Source organism: Petaurus breviceps, unplaced genomic scaffold (assembly GCF_028583685.1).
Source record: "Petaurus breviceps papuanus isolate PSGF00001 unplaced genomic scaffold, PetGlider_PUasm1.0 90594, whole genome shotgun sequence".
NCBI lineage: Eukaryota > Metazoa > Chordata > Mammalia > Diprotodontia > Petauridae > Petaurus > Petaurus breviceps.
The window spans coordinates 5,120,766-5,134,299 of NW_027187281.1; positions in this window are offsets into that span (position 1 = coordinate 5,120,766).

A 13,534-nucleotide genomic window follows, 5' to 3' on the forward strand; every position below is an offset into this window, starting at 1 on the left:
AACTCTTCAAAAGTTAGAAATGGGCAAGTGGAAGCTAATGTCTCTATGGGAGATTAAGAATAAATAAAAAATTCTAAAGTATTTTTTAAAGATTAAGAAAATGTAAAATATCTCATTTAAAAAATGACCTGGAAAATAGATCCAAGAGAGACAATGTCAGAATGATTGGACTAGCCATAATCAAAAGATGGACTTCGACAGAATCTTTCAAGAAATTTTCAAGGAGGGTAGGTGGAGTCAAGATGGTAGAAAGAAACCAAGAAATTGCCAGATCTCTCCCCACTTTCCCTCAATAATATTATATCAAGCCTCTAAATAGATTCTGGAGTGACAGAACCCACTAAAAGATGGAGTAAAACAATTTTTCAGCTTAAGATAACTTAGAAGGACTTTAGGAAAATTTGTCTTACTTAGATAAAAGGGGAGCACAGCCCAGTGCAGATGGTATCTAGAGAAACCAGCAGAAGGCTTTAGCCACAGCACAGATCAGCAACCAAGGGCCCTTGGTCCTGGCTAAGCAGGCTAGTGGTATAGCAGGCCACCGTTGAGGTCTCCAGCCCCAGCACAGAGGGAAAATTTCCATCCTCAGAACCCTGGCACAACAGGTGCAACTAGGCAGGGCCACTCCAGTGCAGTGGGGAATCCTCAAGTATCTGAGGCGCTGGCACAGAAAACCAGTGACCAGGTCCCTGGCCTCTATCATGAGAAGCTTGGGACAGTGCCCCCCCCCCCCATGCCCCAGAAGTAGAACTCAACTTCTAAAAATGAGCAAAACAACAAAAAGAGCCCTGACCATTGAAAGCTAGTATGGCAACAGGGAAGAACAAAACACAAACTCAGGACAATAAAATCAAAACGCCTACATGTGAAACCTCAAAGGGAAATATAAATTGGTCTCAAGCCCAAAAAGTCCTTTTAGAAGAGTTCAAAAAGGATTTTAAAAAACAAGCAAAAGAGGTAGAAAATTTGGGAAAAGAAATGGGAGTTATGAAGAGAATTATGCAAAAAGAGTCAACAGTTTGGAAATGAAAGCATAAAAACTGACTGAAGAAAACCACTCCTTAAAAAATAGAATTGGCCAAATGGGAAAAAAAATCCACTGGAAAAAAAATCTTTAAGACTAGAATTGGTCAAATAGAAAAGGAGATACAAAAACTAACTGAAGAAAATAATTCCTTAAAAATTAGAATTGAACAAGTAGAATCTAATGACTCTGAGACATCAGGAATCAGTTAAACAAAATAAAAAAAAATTAAAAAAACAGAAGAAAATGTAAAATACCTAATTGAAAAGCCACTGGCCTGGAAAATAGATCCAGGAGTGATAATTTATGAATTACTGGAGTACCTAAAAGCCATGATAAAATAAAAAAGAGCCTGAGCAGCATCTTTCAAGAAATTAAGGGAAATTGTCCTGATATCCTAGAATCAGAGAGCAAAAGTAATTGAAAGAATCCACACATCACCTCCTGAAATTTATCCCTAAATGAATACTCCAAGGAATATTGTAGCCAAATTTCAGAATTATCAGTTCAAGCAGAGAATACTACAAGCATCCAGAAAGAAACAGTTCAAATATCAAGGAGCCACAATTAGGATTGCATAGGATTTAACTTTTACATTAAAGGATAAGAGGCCTTGGAATATGATATTCTGTAAGGCAAAGAAGTTTGTATTCCAACCAAAAATCAACTATCAAGAAAAACTTAGCATAATCTTTCAAGAGAAAAGGAATATTCATTGAAATAGAGGACTTTTGAACTTCCCTGATGAAGAGATTAGAGGTGAACAGAAAATTCGATCTTCAAATACAAGCCTTAAGAGAAGCATAGAAAGATAAAAAGGAAGCAAGCAAGAAAAAAAGCATGTTATTCAATAAGATTACACTGTTTACATCCCTATTTGGGAAGATGAAACTTGAAACTCTTGAGAATTGTATCTCTATTAGATCAGTTAGAAGGAGTATACCTAGACAGAGAATGTGGATATAAGTTGACTTTGATGTGATGACATAAAAACATAATTGAAGGGTGATAAAAGGATTGTATTGGGAGAAGAGGAAAGGGGGAGGCAGAAAGGGGTAAATTACATGACAAGAAGTGGTACAAAAGACCCATTACAGAAGGACAGAAAGGAAGGGTGAGCATTTTTTGTACCTTTCTCTCATTGATTCAGGTTAAAGAGGGAAAAACATAGACACTCAATTGGGTACAGAAATTTGTCTTACCCTGAAGGGAAGTAAGAGAGGAAAGGGAAAAGGGAAGGGGAGGGCAGAAGTAAGAGGTGAAAGGGGAAAGAAAAGAGTGGCTGATAGAAGGGAGGAGCAGATTGAGGGAGGAGGTGGTCAGAAGCAAAACACTGCTGAGGAGAGACAGAGATAGTGAAAGGAGAGAGAAAAGTATAAGTGTGTGTGGGGGGGAATAGGATGAAAATATACACAGTTAGTAATCATAACCATGAATGTGAATGGAGAGAAGAAATATAAGATGTAGTTAATATTAGTTAAGTTGAACTACATCTCCCATAAAACGGATGTGGGTGGCAGAGGGGAGTAAAACCTATAATTCTATAATATGTTTGTTTTTTTTATAAGAAGCTCACTTGAAGCAGAGAGACACACATAGAATAAAGGAAAAGGGCTGGAGCAGAATTTACTATGCTTCAGTTAAAAATAAAAAGTAAGGGTAGCAATACTAATCTCAGACAAAGCAAAAGCAAAAATAGACTTAATTAAAAGAGATAAGGAAGGAAACTACGTCCTGGTAAAAGGTACCATAGACAATGAAACTATATCAGTATTAAACTTTTATGTAAGGGGCGGCCAGGTAGCACAGCGAGTAGAGCACCGGCTCCAGTGTTGGGATAACTTGGGGATAGAATCTGGGCTTAGACACTTAGCACCCACCAAGAAACACCTGGCCGTGTAACCTTGAGCAATTTACTTAACCCCAATTGCTTTAAAAAAAAACTTTTATGTATAATTATGCCATCCAAATTCTTAAAGAAGTTAAGTAAGTTACAGGTTTATGACCAAACAAGAGATAAAATTACAAATTACAAAAGTAAAACAGATAATTTTGATTATATTAAATGAAAAAGCTTCTGCACAAACAAACTTTTGTTTGTGCAGATTTATGCAATCAAAATTAGAAGGAAAGCAGAAAGGTAAGAAACAATTTTTATAGCAAGTGTCTCTGATGAAGGCCTCATTTCTCAAATATATAGAGAAATGAATCAAATTTATAAGAACGCAAGCCATTCTACAATTGATAAATGATCAAAGGATATGAATAGGTAGTTTTCAGATGAAGGAATAAAAACTATGTACAGGTATAAGAAAAGGTTCTCAAAATCTCTTTTGATTAAAGAAATGCAAATTAAAACAACTCTGAAGTGCCACCTTACACCTATCAGATTGGCTAACATGGCAAAAAAGAAAAATGATAAATGTTGTAGAAGATGTGGGAAATTTAGAAAACTAATGCATTGTTGGAAGAATTGTAGAGTTGTAAAGTTGTAGACTGGGCAACCAAACTATGCATACCCTTTAATCCAGCAATACCACAGCTAGGTCTATATCACAAAGAGATAATAAAAAATGGAAAAGGACCTACATGTGCAAAAATATTTATTGCATTCCTTTTCATGGTGCCAACATATTGGAAATTGAAACTCATCAACTGAAGAAAGCTGAACAAGCTATGGTATATGAATGAAATGGAATACTTTGTGCTATAATAAATGATGAACAGGCAGATTTCAGCAAAACTTGGAAAGGCTTGTATGAACTGATACAAAGTGAACTAAGCAGAACCAGGAAAACACTGCACATAGTATCAGTAACACTATGATGAGCAACCTTGAATGACTCAGCTCTTCTCAGCAACACAATGATTCAAGACAAGTGCAAGGGACTTGCAAAGGAAAATGCTGTCCACATCCACATGCAGATAAAGAACTGATAGATTCTGAATTCAGACTGATGCATACTTTTTTTTGCTTACTTTTTTCATGTTTTTTTCTTTTAATGTTTCTTATTCACGACTGTGATGTCACATGTATATCCTATATCAAATTGCCTAATATTTTAGAAAGAGGGGAGGGAAGAGAAGAAGTAATATAGGAAAATTTGGAACTCAAAATCTTGTTAAAATGAATGTTAAAAATTGTCGATATGTAATTGGGAAAAATTAAATACTACTAAAATTAAAATATATTAATATCTTTTGTTTTCATAGGTATCATTTCTAAATATATCCTTCCCCACCTCCAACCAGACAACCATACCTTGAAACAAAGAATAAAAAAGATAAAGAGAAAATAAATTAATAAAATTTACCAACACTATCCAAGTTTGCTGTTTTGTGCCCTGATTCATATCCATAATCACCTGCCTTTGCAAAGAAGAGAGAGAGGTGCATTCACCATGAGCTTCCCCTATTCCTCTCCTCTCCTCATCTCACATCATTCAGATATCTTTCTCCACTATCCCTTCTTTTACTCCACTCTCAAATGAAGATGTGATCCTTTACTTTGTTAAAGTTAACACCTCCCTAAACACTCTTGATCCCATGCTCTCCTGTCTTCTCAAGTATATTGCTCACACCATCCCCATTCTCTTTTATCTTAAAACTCTCCTTATCGGCTAGTTTCTTCTCCACTTCTCATAAATGTGTCTATTTCTCTCTCATCTTAAAAAAATAATTCTACCATCACTATTAGTTATTATGCCATGTCTCTTTTCTATTTCCTTGAAGAAAACCATGTTTCTATTTTCTCTGCTTTTACTCACTTCTATGATTTCTACAATCTAGCTTTTTCATCATTTGACTGAAACTGCCCTCTCCAAAATTTCCAATAATTTCTTCATCACCAAAGCTATTGTTCTTTTCTCCATCCCCACCCTCTTATACTCTGGATAATTTGACAGCTCATTGAACTTCTCTTAGACATTTTTTTTCTGGAGGTTTTCATGATACTTCACTCCTCATTTCTCCTCTTACCTGTGTTATCACCCCTCAATATTCTTTCCTGGGTATTCATTCTTGTCATGTCCCCTAACCAAGAATGTCCCCTATGGCTCTGTCTTGGATTGCTCTTCCATTTACCTTCTGTACTATTTCACTGAGTGATCTCATCATCTTCATGGATTCAATTATCATTTCTATACAGATAACCCCTATATCTATATCTATCTATGTCTATATCCATTCTCTCTCTCCCTCTCCCCCAATCCCTCTCTCATCCTAGGCTGTCTTCTGAGCTACAGTCACTCATCACCACTCTTGAAAAGAATATTTTATAGGCATATCAGACTCAATACAACTCACTATGTGCAAAACTAAATTCATCTTTTACCCTTAACTCTACTAGACCCCAGACTTCTGTATTATTGACAGTGAAGTCACCATTATCCCAGTCATTCAAACTGTACACTTGGATTTATCTTTTAATCTTCACTCACATTCAATTCATATATCTAATCTGCTGTTAAATCTTAGGATATCTACCTTATCAGCATTTCCCATATATTTACCCTTCTCCCTACTCAAATATGCCTCACCCTAGTATAGATGTTCTTCATTTCTTGCCTGGATTCCCACCATAATTTTCTTTTTTTTCCTTTTAAAAGTTTTTTTTTTTTGATATTTTATGTTTCTTACTTCACCACAGGTATCAAAATATAGTTTTCCTACTACTGCATCCAGAGAATTATCTCACACAACAAATAACTATTTTTAGTGACCAAAAAAAAAATCAGCACAATCAATTGATACATTAAAACAGTGCAAAAAGTGCTCATTCTATAACACCCCTGGACCTTGCACCTCAATAAAAGGTTGGTTGCAGGTGTCTTTTCATCTCACATCATTAAAGTCCTACTTCATCTTTATGACTGTTATATTTACTTCTGATGTTTTTTTTGTGTGTGATAGTTTTTCTTTTCATTTACATTGTTTTAGTTACTGTGTGTATTGTTTTGTTGGCTTTACTTACTTCTGGCTGCATCAGTTCATAGAGAATTTTTCATACTTTTTCTGTATTCATCATTACATTATTTCTTACTTCACAGTAATATTCCATTATATTCATGTACCACAGCTTGTTTTGTTGTTCCCCAAATGATGGGCCTCTGTTTCTTATACAATTCTTGGCTACCACGAAAAGCACTGATATAAATATTTTGGGGTATATGGGGACTTTATTCTTGTCGATGACTTCCTTGTGGCACAAGTCTGGTAATAGTCACTGATTCAAAGGATATCACCTTTGAATGATAGTTCTCTAATGACCATCTGTGTCAAATTTCTCCTCATTCAAATGCATATTTCTTTTTTTTTTTTTTAAGCAATCGGGGTTAAGTAACTTGCTCAAGGCTACACAGTCAGTCATTTCTGGGTGTGGTGCTGAGTATCCGAGCCCGGATTTGATCCAGGTCATCCCGACACTGGAGCCGGAGCCGGTGCTCTCACTCGCTGAGCCACGTGGCCGCCCCTAAGCAATTGGGGTTAAGTAACTTGCTCAAGGTTACATGGCCAGGTGTTTCTGGGTGGGTGCTAAATGAAAATGCATCTTTCTTATAGCTGCCAATGTTATTTTTCTAATAACCTATATCTGTGCTTTGCCACATCTCTCTAGCATCGAATATAAACTCTTCTGTTTGGTGTTTAAATCTCTTAATAACCTGGCCCCTTTCTTCTCTTCCAGTTTTCTTATCCTTATTCTCTTCCATGAACTCTATGACCCAGATATACAAGGTTCCATCTCCTGATTCTATGTTTTTGCACATGACTGTCTTACCTCTGTCTATTACCTTCTGGCTTTATTTAAGTCTCCATTAAAATCTCATCTTCTGTAGGAGACCTTTCCTCCTCAGTAACAAGCTTTCCCAGATGCTAGTGTCTTCTACTGAGATTACAATCTATATATTATGTACATCCTTAGTGACCCTCATTAGAATGTGAGCAACCCGAGAACAGAGAACAATGTTTTTGTCCTTTGTATCCCCGACATTTAGCACAGTACCTGGTTCATAGTAAATTGCTCGTAAAGATGTCTTATAACTGACTTATACTGACTCACAGGCCAAGTTTAGTCATTAAAAACAGTCAACTTCAATTCTTTTATTCTTTCTTTATATTTACATTGTACTTACTGCATATTTTAAAATGTTTATTTCTTTTCATTTATAATAGGTCATATATCTTTCCATTTTCTCTATTTTCTTCATATCCTTCATTTCTAATAGCATAATAATATTTCATTACATTCATGCACCATAATTTGCTTAGCCATTTTCCACTTGCCATGCACATATTGTTTTCATTTATTTGCTATTGCCAAAGGTACTGCTATAAATATTTAGTGCATAAATATTTAGTGTATTTAATCCTAAAGCTACCTTTTCTTTTAGGTGAATTATATACAGTTCCCCCAAGCTTTCAGAAAGTTCTAATTTTACTATTTACTCTGACAGCATAAATTCAGGCTAATATAGGAGATCCCAGTTTGCATTTTTTTGAATTGGTACTTTGGGAGGAAAGATGCATTGTCTTCTCTGGTATGACAGGGGAGTGTAAGCTTGTACTTTTGCCTGGGGCTGGGCTTTAGGAGCTCAGAATTCTAATCTCCCTTTCACCCTAGTCATGTGAACTGGAATAGATCACCATGTGTTTTCATTGCATAGCCTGAAAACAAAGGCAAGGATACTGACCTTCAATGCTGAGATGTCATGTGGATTAGCCAGAAAATAGTGTCTTACTTTCAAAGGAGAAAGTAAAGTGTGCCTGTGTAGAATGTTAATTGGAGGTTAAAGCAAGCTTGAAATTATTGGGATTGATTGTATCAAATTGAAGAGACCTATATAGTACCTTGACCAGCATGGAAACTTCCACCATCTTCAATAGAATGGTGAAAACTGCAAGGAAATTGGAATATCTTATTTCTCTGTTGTCTACTACTATAAGCTAGGGACTAAAATCACTCCACTTCTGGGTTGTGAGGCATATGTCTTCCTTAAAGCAAACCATGCCTATGGCTGGGGTCAATTTGAACTCCAAGAGGACTGAACTTGGAGGAAAGAACAGTTTTTCTCATCTTAACCCTCTGATGTCAAATGGAATAATGTTTGCAAAGCTCTTTGCAAACCTTGAAGCACTATACAAAGGTTGGCATTATTATTATTATTAATATTATTATTACTTATTAGCTGAGTGACTTTAAGCAAGTCCTATATTTTCTCCAAGCCCCTTCTTTTGTCTGTAAATATGATAATTTGGTTTTACTTGTTTGAAGACAGGACACTGAATCAATGAACTCAAGGTCTCTTCATACTGGAACATTTCCATGAAATACTGAGCCATGTACTTGACACTATGAGAGATCCAAAATGCATTAGGGAGTTTCTACCCTCAAGGAATTTACAATTTATTTGAAAAAAAAAAAGATGATGGGATTGCTGTGAGAGACAAGACTTAACAGATTACAAATAATGTGAATAAAACAAACTTATTACTTAAAATGAATTTTAAGTACAGTATTTGTACTGGTTTGCTTAGTATAGGGATGTTCCAGTGAGTAAACTCCCTGTACCAATGCAGATTGATTCTTGCACTGCAATTTATTGTTTTAGCGTTGCCTGGGGGTATTGGGAGGTTAAGGGGTGTGTGAGGTATCAATGAGTCAGCTTCTTTCACAGCCATGACCTAGGCCTTCCTGATTCCAAGGTCAGTTGTCTAACCAGGAGTTCTTAACCTGGAATCCATGAATTATTTTGATAATATTTGAATAACTGTATTTCATTGCTTTCCTTTGTGGTCCTTTGTATTTTGTTTTATGCACATAAAAATATCATTCTGAGAAAAGGTCCCTAGGCTTCATCAGAATGCCGAAGGGGTACATGATGCAAAAAAAAAAAAAAAAGGTTAAGAAACCCTACACTAGTTATATAATAAAAGATAAGGGTAGAAAGTGGGATCAAGATGGTAGAGTACAGGGAACAACCCAGATAAATTTTCCCAATATTCTTCTCCAAACAACTTTAAAATAACTCCTCAAATAACGTTTTGGAGCCAAGGAAAAGTCAGAGCGAGACATTTTTACAGCCTAAGACAATTTAAGAGGTCAATAAGAGAGGTCTGTCACACAGGGTGGGGGACAGCATGGAGCACAGCAGCAACACTAAAGATGTGCTTTGGAAGTGTGCTTGTAGTGCCTGCAGCAGTAGAAGCTTTGGGAGCTCTTAGCCCAGAGATGGTAAGGAGGTCATACAATTGGTCATTAAGAGATTACAAAGGACTCTTTGCTGTCACTGGGTGCAGCTGGTGTTGATCAGCATCTCTATTATCTGTATGTAGTTCCATAGTGGAGAGGAGTTTTTGTCATCAGTCACAAGTGAGCAAAGGCCCTGGTCACAGTTCAAAAACAAAGAGAAATGCTACCATTTGCAGTTGCAGGGGAGCAAGGACCTTTCCTGGGTAAAGATCAGAGCACAGACCATGAGAGCAGTAACCACACCATTCCCTAAATTATACCACCTGGAAGTACTGAAAACTTGCAGACCCCCAGAACTAATTCTGAAAACGGTAGCACAAAAACATCTGAAGTTTGGGACAGTGATCTCCACCCACCTCCCATGATGGTAACAGAGTCTAATTCTAACATAAAGTTCACTGTAAAATGAAATGGCCAGAAAATGAATAAACAACAAAAAAGAACTTGGCCAAAAAAAGCTACTATGATGGCAAGAAAGACCTAGACAAATGCAAAAGAAGACAAAAATGTAAAAAGAGCTACAAGCAAATCCTCAAAGAAAAATGTCAGTTGTATCAAAGCCCAACAAGTATTCCAGGAATAGTTAAAGAAAGAGGTAAAAGTGGAAGAGGGAAATATTTGGAAAGAAATTAAATTAATGCAAGAAAATTGTGAAAATAGAATTAACAGTTTGGTAAAAGAGGAACAAAAAAAACACTTAAGAATATAACACCAGGAAGGAAATCTGGAAAGATGACTTAACAGGTCATAAAATTCCAAGCTCTCAAGATTTTCCCTCATGAAAGAGAAAAAACACATCTCAGGGTGAACAATAAATAATAAGGGCACAATAGGATTCTTCCCGGGACAATCTGAGATGAGAATAAAAATCACAGGATGAGATTTGGTCCCTGTGAAGAGAAAATACCTTCAGGTTAGTGTCTGTGTTAATAACAAGCACTGGGGTTATCTGATTGGAGAGGCTGCCTCAGCCCCAAGCACCAGAACTTTTACCCCCCACCCCCACCCCAGTATAACATGAGAGCAGTTGGATGTCTGAGCAGGAAAAAAAATTGAGTGAACCTCTACTGATTAGGAATGCCAGACCCAACTCTGCTATAGAGAATGGTGGGGGCAAGAAGGAATCAGCACACACATGGCAAGTGCAGAATCAGTGGAGCAGAAAACCCCTGGCTATAGGCACTTACAGGAGGCTGGAGGTTTGACTTTATTTCCAGGCTAAAGGGGAGAACTGAAGATCTGGGGCAAAAGGCACCATTCCCCCATATTCCAGGACTAGAGGTGATTATAGAAATTAAGGTATTATTACAACAACAAAAAAGTGCATAGGCAAAGGAAAAAGAATTCAAAGATAGAACATTATTATAGTAATAGAGAAGTCTATGGTTCATCTTCAGAGGAGGATAGTGAAACAAAGAAACCCTCTTCTACCCAAAGAACAATGTCAAATGATCACCTGCCCATAAAGAATTTATTAGAAGAACTTTAAAAAGACTTTAAAAATAAAATGAGAGAGATTGAGGAAAAATGAAATAAACAAACAATCCAAGAAAAAAACAAGAAGATGATGAAAGGAAAGTCAACAAATTAGAAAAGGATGTCCAGGATCTTAAGTAAGACAATGACACCTTGAAAATTAGAATTGGGGAAGGTGAAGCCAGCAAAGGTATAAGAGATCAAGGAATAATTAAACAAAATATAAAGAATGAAAAAATAGAAGACAAAGTTAGACATCTTATAAGAAAACCAAGAAGAAAAAACTAAGAATAATTGGACTACCTGAAAGCTATGATCAACATGCAATAATACAAGAAATAATTAAAGAAAATTGTTGTGAAGCATTAGAACAATAGGGGAAAGTAGAAACAGAAAAAATCCACCAATCACCACCTGAAAGAGATCCTGTCAGAAAAACTCATAGGAATATTATGGTCAAATTCTGAAATCCTCAATAAAGGATAAAATATTAAGAGCAACAAGAAAAAAACAATTTGAATATGATGGTGCCACAATTAAAATCACACAAGACCTAGCAGTGGAGACGTTACAGGACAGCAGGTCTTGGAACACTATACATCAAAGAACAAAAGAACTGGGATTCCAGCCAAAAATATCATACTCAGCAAAGTTAAGCATAATCCTGAATGAAAAAGAAATAGACATTTCATCAACTGTCAGACTTTCAGGACTTTGTTAAAAACAACTAAACTTATAGAAAATTTGACAAACAGGAGAAACATAAGGTACATACCAAGGACTGATTACAAGGGATTCAATAAGGACAGAACATTTACCTTTTATAAATGTAAAATGTAAAACATATGTCCAAGATTGTCATTAGTAGTTGGGTAGTTTGTAAGAAAGATTGGGGTAGACCTGATGATTATATGACTTTAAAAAGTAAAACAATTTAGGAACAGCTAAAAAAGATAATCATTTTATACAAATGAGATGCAAGAGGAAGAATCAACACAGAGGAATTAGATGGGGGAGGAGGGCTAGTAGTTCTGGTAACCTACCTTCATTGGGAATGGTTTTAAGAGGGAATCATATATACATTATATATATATATATATATATATATATAGTATGAAATCTCTATATAAACCTATATAGTATAAAATCTATATATAAATATATATAGTATAAAATCTAAATTCAGAAGAAAAAATGGTATGGGGATGGGGGGGGAGATTATGAGGGAAGGAAGAATCCTTGGGAAGATAAAGGATGGATCTCTAGAGGGGAGGGGGATGGAATAGGTTATAGGGGGTTATAAGAAGAGTGTTTTGATTTATAGGAATGGAAGGGATCCTTGGAGGGAATGGGGAGACTAATTAATAGGAGGGAAGTGTAGCAGGTAGAAGTAAAGTAGAGGAGCCAGGAGGAATAGGAAATAAGAGATATGCACAAATATAAAAACAAAGATCAGGAGTAGAATTTGTTAGGGAAAGTTTATGTCTATATATATGTATATAGGTATATTTATTTGTATATATGTATATATGCATTTATAGATCTATATATAAATACATCCACACTTAATTGTAGCCTTCTGGATGGAGGTGGGGAAGGGGGAAAAAGAACAAAGTAACACAGCAGAGAACAAAAGAAGACTTACAGGAAGCAAAGAAAACATGGACAGCCCTCAACACGCGTAGTATTTTTCACACAGGTTATCTTGAAATGAAAATTTGTCACTACATATTTTGAATCCTCTTTTATTTTCTGTTCTGCTATTCATGTGACATGCTTTTCTTTTCTTACTTTGTATTTAAGTTTCATTTTAAAGTTTATGATAGGTTCCTCCCCTCTGTTCTTTATTTGTGTTCTGGTGTCTGAGTCTAAAATTAAAAAAAAAAAACAACCTTACAAAACAGAATTGGTGTAATGGTTGGTTGGTTGGTTGTTGTCCTTTATGCTCAAAGAGGAACAAAATGACATCACTATGTCAGGGTCAAGGAATAGTAAGTCTGACTGGCTGATTAGACTAATAAGAGCTCAGAAGGCTCTACCACAAAGTGGACACGTGTAGTCCTTTTGAACATTTAGAATGGAGATGTCTCTAAATTTGTGCATCTCACATTTCCTTCAATGTACTTCAATTTTGCTTTGTTCGTAGAGTATAGTACCTTCTTTGATTCATGCATGCCATGCTGGGTGGTCCTGTACCACTGTCTTCCACAACTGATTCCAAAGTTCTTCAGAGAGACCTTGAGAGTGTCCTTGTATTGCTTCTTCTGACCTCCATGTGAGCACCTGTCTTGTGTAAGTTCTCCATAAAATAATCTTTTAGGCAAATATATGTTTCGTATTCAAACAACATGCCCATCTTATGAGAGTTGCCACTCTGCAATAGAGTTTGAATGCTTGGCAGTTCAGCTCAAAAAAGAACCTCAGTCTCTGGTACCTTATTTTTCCAGATGATCTTCAGAATCTTCCTAAGACAATTCAAATGGAAGTAATTTGGTTTCCTGACATGGTACTTGTAGACTGTTCAGGTTTTATAGACATTCAACAATGATATCAGCACAACAGCTCTACAGACCTGAAATTTGAAAGGCAGCCTAATACCTCTTCTCTTCCACACTTTCATTTGGAGTCTCCCCAATGATTTAGCTCTGTCAGGGTACATGACAACCTCCTCATCTATGTGTATGTCCCTGGAAGGTATACTGCCAACATAAGTGGACTTTTCCACAGCATTTAAAACCTTTCCATTTGCTGTAAACAATGGTCCCACATATGGATGGTTTGGTGCT